Source organism: Echinops telfairi, unplaced genomic scaffold, assembly GCF_000313985.2.
Source record: "Echinops telfairi isolate 266 unplaced genomic scaffold, ASM31398v2 ScPeMD7_7457;HRSCAF=8495, whole genome shotgun sequence".
In the NCBI taxonomy this organism is placed as follows: Eukaryota; Metazoa; Chordata; class Mammalia; order Afrosoricida; family Tenrecidae; genus Echinops; species Echinops telfairi.
In genome coordinates, this window is record NW_022111357.1 from 29,079,972 (window position 1) to 29,088,768 (window position 8,797).

The following is an 8,797-nucleotide window of genomic DNA, read 5'->3' on the forward strand; positions in this document are numbered from 1 at the left end:
GGGGGCGGCGCAGTGCATCGGCGCGGTATTTCCGGCCTCTGTGACTCACTGATTCCACTGGGCTATTTGCAGCTCCAACACTCATCGGCCAGGGGGAGGGGGCGGGACCAGATTAGGCCTCCCTTGTACTCCCCGAAGGTCAAGCTCACCTTGGTGCCCTAACATCAACGAAGGCCTGCCCTCCCTCCAAAGCCAGGCCTGGGACAGCCTGGGGGGGAAAGGGACAGCTTTCAAAAGGGCTAGTGGGCTGGATACCTCCCACCTCCTTGGACTAAACAGCCTCCTCCCCCAGACCTCAGTTCTGGGGAGTAGGGGCTGCATAAACGGCCCAGCGGCCTCTGGGGATTGGCACTTCCTGTCCAGTCTGGAGCCTGCTGCCGCCCCTCGGGCCAAGGTGACCCCGTGGAAGAGGAGGGTGGAGAGGTGGGGACTGGCAGGCCCTGTCAAACATCTGCTCTGCCTGGTCTCCCAGAGACCCCACCCTTTCCCAGACTAAATAAGACTTGGCTGCAGGCTGGCACAGGGAAAGAATTACTATAGGAGTCCCATTCATCGAGTGCCCAGTGTGTGAGGGTGCTCCTCTCACGGCAACAACCAACCTTTACTGAGGAGGGAACAGAACTTCAGAGAGGTCCAGCAACTGACCCAAGGTCACTCAGCTTGGATTTGGTATTGCTGGGATCCTGGTCTGGGGCTCTAAAACCCACGACAATGTTGCTGCTCAGCCTGGAGCAGCCCCCACCCCCACCTCCCCCACCTCCCCCAGGGCCTGCTCCGGCCACTCCCACAGGGAGATCAGACATGTGCATCTTAGAGCTTTTAACAGTGGGCAGCAGTGCGAGGCAGGGGAAGTTGAAAAACTGCCCTTCTTGTGGGCTTTTAAAGGACAGGTCAAGGGGAGCTAGAGACTGAGGGGACTGAGGATCCAGGACACTCCCAGCCCCAAGGCCACTGCCTCCTCCTCCTCCTCCTCCTCCTTTTCTTCCTCCTCCTCTGGAAGTCTTCCAGAGCTGCAGCCAGAGTCCAGGAGGCCCAGGACGGTTGTGGTCAGACTTTCCCTTGTTCTAGGGGCGAGAAGCGGCCCCCGATTCCGGTGTAATTATGGAGACACGCTTGTTAAGTCTGCAACATGACACAGACCTGTCATCCGGTGAGGGAGACCCTCAGTGCGAGGCAATCACGGTGTGAGGAGTCACAGAAATGCGGCCACTTTACGGGGACATGTCACAAAACCATGATTGGGGGCAGATCAATACATCGCAGTCCCAGGCAGGATCACAGAAAGGGACTGGGCTTGGGATACAGACACCACTGCAGATGTTTCCCAGACTGCCTTGGGGCCTCTGATGAGGCAGGTAGAGTAGGCCTCGTGACTGTTCACCCCTCCCACTCTCAATTCCATTAAGAGGGACCTTGGGAGCCCTGGTGGTATAGTGGTTATGTGTTGGGTTTGAACTGCTAGGTCCACAGTTCAGAACCACCAGTGGTTCTATGATAGAAAGACAGGCGGCCCTTCTCCTGTAAACAGTTACAGTCTCAGAAACCCCCAGGAGCAGTGTTTCCCTGTCCTATCGGGTCACTGTGAATCGCATCATGCCAGTGGCAGTGTGCTTTCTGTTTGTTTTTCAGGCAGGTCCCTAAGAACTAGGCTGCCCCTCCCGGATGGAACGTTCCAACACACTCTGCTTCCTTTGGTTGACCACCTCCCCTACAGGAACCTAAATATGGCCACACCCTTCGAAATTTGAGAATCCATCTGAACTCCTCATGATAGCATGCTGAGACTCAGGTTCAGAGAAGGGCAGGGCCTTGCTCGGGGTCACACAGCAATCGGTGGCAGAAGTGAGTGAAGATCTAAGGCCTCCCGAACCTTGGGCCATGGCTCCTGCACTAGGCCAACCCTCCTCACCCCCATCGCCACCCTGCACCAGCCCAACCTCGCCACCAGTCCCCCACCTCTGATATGTACTTGCCTCAGATGCCAGTTCTCCATGCCAGAAGGTGCCTCCTCTGTCCTCCTTGCCCCCCATCCTCGCGTGGGAAAGGGTCTAAGTAAATGGTGGTTGGGGCGGGAGTGGGGGGCGGGTGGGTTACAGATCAACCAAAGAGGGAACAAGCCTGAATAGAGTGGGGGGAGAGCTGTAGAGTCTGAAGCCAACCTCTCTACGCCTCAGTTGTCCCATCTGCAAAATGGTGCTAACAGGATCTACCTGCCAGGGTTCTTTTGTGCATTGGCATGCTGGTAATTGACATCGAAGACTACTGCAGCTCAGACTTCCCATGCGCTGGACATGTCCAGGAAGAGCCAGTTACCATTACTTCATTTAGATTTGGATCCTGATACACCCAGCTTCATTCCCCACTGTTCCTGACCCCAGATGAGACATGAGCTGGAGGGGCAGAAGAGGCTACCCTTGCTACCTGCAGACCTTCTCTAGGTAAAGCAGGTAAGGGTTTCCTGCCCGTCTTAGGGGACTTTCTTGGGCCCTAAGAGTGGGAGAGAGGGAGTGTGGTACTTACATAATCTGGTGTCAATTTGATATTACTGAGAGTGAAGGGATGGAGTTTAGCCTATCAATCAGGTTGCAGCTTGATGACCTCATTAGGAAGTACTACGGAGATAAATGGGTCACTGGAGTCCAGATCCACACTCTCCCTGCCAGACATCCTCTTGACAAGCCACATGGAGCTGGAGGAGCCATGTGGAGACCCACGCCAGTGCTGAGATGCTTCCACCACCACTGGATCCACAAGACTTTCCACCTACTAGCCTGTGATCTTCCTGAATTCGATGTCATTACATGTGCTGAGTGAGTCTGAAGAGGAATTTGTAGACTGGTATCAGACATATAGACTAATATCAGACTTATGGACTTGATCTGGACTGGGCTACGATGTTTTCTTAATACACAGTTACTCTTTATATAAAGCTCTTTCTTATATACATATGAGTGTCTCTGGATTTGTTTCTCTAGTCAACCAGGACTAACCCATGGAGGGAAGCTTCTAGAAGCCTTAATTTCCTCATCCATAAACCAAGATAGTGACTGCGCCCCCACCCCCACCCTGCCAGGGTTGCTATGAGGAGCCAGAGTGGATTGGTGTTTCAGTATAAGTTTAAGCTGTTGTTAAAGTTAGTGTCCACTTCTAGACAAGGCAGCCAAGTTCCCACTGACTCTCCCTGGAGCCTCAACATAAGACGATCCTGGTAGGCACCAGCCAAGTCTGCTGGGCTGGTGCCGGAGACAGAAGCCTCTGGAGGAGGGTGGAGTGTTGTTTACAGTCACCACAGCTGGGCCTACAGCTCGGGACAGCATGCTGTGAGAAGCCAGCCAAGGCCAGTCCCAAGGTATGAAGTCTGCAGGGTCCACGACCCAGGGAGAGCCTTCTACGAGTTGGGGCTGGGGGGATGGACAGAGAAGTGATGTTGCTCTTCAAAAGGCTGTCACAGTCCTTGCGCCTAAACATTGTAAGAGTCCGGTGTGGGAAATGGGATTCTTGCCAGGACCGGGCACCGCTGCCCCTTTCTTGTTGCAGTTGTGTCCCCCTGAGTCCGTTCTAACTCAGAGAGAGCTTCCGTACAACAGAAGGGAACACGGCCCGCCCAGCGCCATCCTCACAATTGCTGCTATCTCGCAGGCTCTGGTCAGTCCGCCCCTGGAGGAGCTTGCTCTTTTTCGATGACCTGCTTCACCAAGCACGGTGCTCTTTTCCAGGGACTGGCCTCTTCGGAAAACGTGTCCAGAGTCTCATCATCCACACTTCTAAGGAGCATCCTGGCTGCCACTCAAGACAAACCGCCATGAACAACAGGTGTGGTGGGCATGCAACACACACGCAGCCTTGTGTATCACATGACGGCAAGTCCTGAGCAGCTTGGATGGCCTGTGTGAACCACACACTCTCCTAACATCAATTTCTAGCCTGACATGAACTTCTCATCCCCTGATACAATGTGACGAAGGCAGTACGCCCCAAACAAGCTGAATTCGCCTTTTCGGTGATTAATCGTAGGCCACGTCAATTCTACAATGAACCCTCGTTTATCGCGGTTAATCAGTTCTAGACCCTACCGTGATAAATGAAATTCAACGAAGTAGGATTCCTTATTTGTAAATCAAATATTTTCGTAGTTAAAGCATAGAGGACATGAAAAAACACCCTCTAGTCACCATTACACTCGTATTACCCAATTTATTAAACGAAAAAGGGAAAATACAGTAAAACATTTTGGACGTTACAATTATCATTTATTATTTATTATATTATTTATGGCATCTAGTTTACAGTATCACATATTTCACATACAGTATTATTATACATAGTTCTTACAAATACTGTGATCAATAGCCTATGAAATGACTTAAGGGATGTACTCTACAGGTGGGTCGCCGTCTTTTTCCTCTGAAGGAGCGGGTGTAGGCAGTGGGCGCTGTTACGCAAAAACCGCGATAGAGTGAAGCCGCGGAAGTCGAAGCGCGAAGTGGCGAGGGTTCACTGTACTTGAAAATCCTTAAAATGCAAAAACCAACTAGTTATGGAGGAGCAAAGATTAAATCAGCTGTCATCGAAAGCATCTGACGTGTCCGTCACCCATCTGAGGAAGAGGGAATGAGTTGAAGTCCAGGCAATTCACCAGGGGAACTGCGTCCAAAACTCGCACTGCGTTCTTGTCGGTTCCGACTCTGCTTCTATAGGGTGGTGTGGGGCACCTTCATGGGTCTCCAAGACTATAAATCTTTACAGGGAGCAGCTGGTGGTTTCAAACAGCTGACCTTGCGGTTGGCAGCCTAACGTGTACCCGCTCTGCCACCAGGACTCCTCCTCAATTGCCCAAGAGCAGGTACTATCACAAGTTTATTTTCATAAGTTAAAGCTTCAGTCTCTGCATTCTTTGGCCTACAAACAGCCACCGCTTGTGCAGTGGCTGTCGGCCTCCTTGTTTAACAAACTCAATTTCTATCTAGTTAAAGATTTACGACGAGCTAGCAGAAGTTCAGTGCACGTTTCTCAGTGAGTGACAATTTCATCTGGGAGTCAGCGTGGGGAACGAAGACTTGGTACCTGCCTGCCTTGCCTCTGAAGTACTGACAGGTAGTTCTGGCTACGCTGAACAAACCATCATTTCTCTAGCCTTCCCTCCTGCTTAGCAAGCTGTCTTCTCTGGGGCCAACTGCATTAACATTCTTGAACAGGACCAAGCAATTCTTTATTTAGTGGGAAATCCAACTCTTGTTTTCTTGGTTTTTCTAGCAGTAAAACTGTGAGGGGTGGGGTGGAGGGGGTGGAGGGTGCTAGATGGACTGGGTCATTTCCTTAGAATAGTAGAATAAACATTTCAGTTTAATTCAAATTTTAGCTTCATTTAGTTCGGAAGGCACCCAATTCAGATATGCCAGCCCCCCCATTTTTACGATTCACACCCACATGTACCTCTTTTGCTCAAGCTGCCACTCGGGGGGCAACAGACCTCAACAAGGGAGATGCCCGTCTTCTGCAAGGACCTGAAAGGAGCCCTGGGAGTGTAGTGGGTTTCACATGCTAACCACGAGACCAGCATTTCGAAACCACCAGTAACTCTGAGGGAGAAAGATGAGACTTTCTACTCCCACGAAGAGTTACCTTCCCAGAAACCCACAGGGGCTGGTCTAGTCTGTCGCGTAGGGTTGCCATGAGCCAGAGCCAACGCAGCGGCCGTGATTGGCTTGGGGACTACTCTCTGCAGGGGCTGGTCTTCACCACGCTGCTCTTCAAACTCCGGATGCAGGAGGTTTTGCTGCCACTGAGCCACGCACTCTTCGGACCTTGGCTACACAGCATGTGCCTCTCAGCAGCCGGGTGTCGTCTCCGTTCGCTCCAGGTCTGATCTCCAGACTGGATCGAGTATTGTCAGGGGATCCAGCCCTAAGAAATCATCACGGTCCGGTAGACGCAATTGTACAGCGATAATAAGTAAAGATTATAGTAAAGTCATAGAGAATAAAGAGGAGAGAGAGTGAAATAATGGAGTCAAACACATTTCATGGTAGCATGCTCACCTCCTGGATGGCCATGATCTCAGCAGTCAGGCCCGCGCACAGCACGGGCCAAGAGGGAAGGGGAGAGAGTGCAGGAGAGGGGCGATTTATTGCTAACCAAGACTTATATCTACTTAGGGGGCTTGATTCCAGGTAACCACACACGTCACAGGAAGGGGTTGTACAATAGGCATTCACATCACAGGAAGGGGATAGACAATGGCCATAAGTGTGACAGGAAGGGGATGAGCTAGGGGTGTGCACATGATAGGAAGGGGTGGAACTAGAGGTAGACATGTGACAAGATGGGTGGACCCTAGATTCATGATGGCGGCCTAACCTGGGTCACCCTTGAGTGGGCTTGACCTCCCTGGGCTCTCGTTCAGGGCAACAATCTACTACTATCCTTATCAGAAGCGAGTGGACCCTACCTAGGGTGAGACAGACTATACAGTCTGATTGCTCTAGGTGGCCGATAACCCCCAGGGAGAACAACCCCTGACCTACTTTTGTTGACCTCTAAGTGGATAGTCAATTGCCACGTGTAGCAAGCAGCTATGTTTGGCACATATTTTGGGGTGAGAACTTAGGGGAACCCTTTCTGTTTGCCACAGGACATGACTGGGGTGAGTGGGTGGACAGGGTTGCATTAGTGGAAGAACCCAAACCAAGCTCACTGCCGTTGGGTTGATTCCAGCTCATGACGACCCTGTAAGACAGAGTAAAACTGCTCCCGTGGGGTTTTCGAGGCTGTAAACCTTTACAGGAGCAGAGAGCCTCATCTTATTCACATGGAGCAGCTGATAGACTTGAACTGCTGACCTTGTGATTAGCAGCACAGAACCCATTACACCACCAGGGCTCTTTGGCGGAAGAAAGGGGCATCCAAAAAGGGTTTGGCTTTGAAAGTACAGTAAACTTAATATTCAGGGAAAAACCAGTTTCTTCTGAATATGTAATTCATCACGTGGACATTTGTAAATATCTAATGCGTTGCACTAGACAGGAGAAAGAAGCCTATCCTGACCCAGCGCTGGGGTGGATCAGCTACATTATCATGGGAATAAGGACTGGTCATGGAGGGAATGGTATGTAGCCAACAGGCGTTGGAGAGGCATTTATTACTTTAAAAACATGTGTGTGTGTGTGTGTGTGTGTGTGTGTGTGTGTGTACAACATTTTGACATTTAGTACATTTTTAGATTACATTTTCACAATCAGTAATTCATACACGTTCTGTTTTGACTCATTCACAGCCATCCTCTCAATGTAAAATCACCCCTCCCATCCCTGCCTTGTGTTTCCTGTCTCCATGCCTCCCGCTTTCCTAATCCAGCTGAACCTTGTCATTGGGGGAGAGCTGTCCCTTTGATCCTAAATGGTAGCTTGTTGTAAGGTGTGTACATTCCCATTATTTTCCTGTCTATTGTGTGGCTGGAAGTAGCATCACGGGGGTAAGTGCAGTTCCAAACTCCGAGGACCACAGTCTTAGTTTCCACCTGTGCCCCTGAGTTCCAGCCTCATCTCCTTTATGATTTGGGGTTTAGTTCCACAATTTTGTTCTTCCTTTCTATCCAGGATCCCATAATGCGTCCCTTCTCAGAGCGGTTGATAGGATAGCCAGATTTGGGGTGTATTTGTAGACTTTCTTAGAGATGTGTCTTATTCTAGAAACCAGAGGTGTTTATACAGCAGGAGATATCAAACAGCACAGGGCATCTCGGGAACCAAGACAGTCACTGTAAGCTAAAATCAACTGTGAGGTGTGTGTGTGTGTGTGTGTGTGTGTGTGTGTGTGTTAACGGCACAAGGGTTGAAAGAATAAGAAAAATTTCCTTACGGCAGAGTTCCAAAAAATGTTTTAACCAGTGCCTCCTCCAATAAGCACACTAGTCTGGGCTAATATACTAACCAGGGGAAGAGAATCTTTCTTCTGCTCCTGTAATGCTTCTTTGATTTGTGGGAAATATTTCTTAGAGTACTACATTTAAGATTCACAATATTTTAATAATTCAGGTTGTACTAAGTCAGGCTAAGTAGCGGCAAAGTAAGGAAGGATTTGGACTTCTGGGAAGATGGCGATGGAGTAACACATACGAGAGTGTGGGGTTAAAGGGAAGAGGGAACCCCACAAAACATCACAGGTTCGGTAGGCGCAATTGTACAGTGATAATAAGTAGAGATTATAGTAAAGTCATAGAGAGCATGAGAGTTAAAGGATGGAGTCAAGTAATGGAGTCAGACGCAATTCATGGTAGCATTGCTCACCTCAGCCCCACTCGTGGTCCTCGTGGAGGGGGCTAGCCATCAGAGTAGGCACAGCTGCCTCATTCTCCTTAGCCACCTCTCAGCCAGCCACCCTCAAGAACCAGGGAGCCTCCTTATTTATTGCTAACCATGCATCATATCACTTTAGGGGGATCTGATTACAGAATCATACATCACAGAAAAGGGGCAATACAATTCATCCTAGAACAAGTTTGATCACTCTGGTGTCCCATACAATAAAACAGACAATTGCTATTCTGGGAGGCATGCAAGTCCCCTGATAGCAGACAATAACCTAAGTCATAGGGAGGGGCAGCAACATAGGCAATACAATCAATAGGAGGGGGATGACCTAGGGGTGTGCCCACATTTGCTGTGGGATAGACAGTAGTGTCTGCTTGATCTAGACAGCTGATAATGGCTACCTAACCTTGGTCATCCTTGGGCGGGTTTGCCCTCTCTGGTATCTCCTGCAAGTGAACAGACAACTGCTATCCTTATCAGAAGGGAGT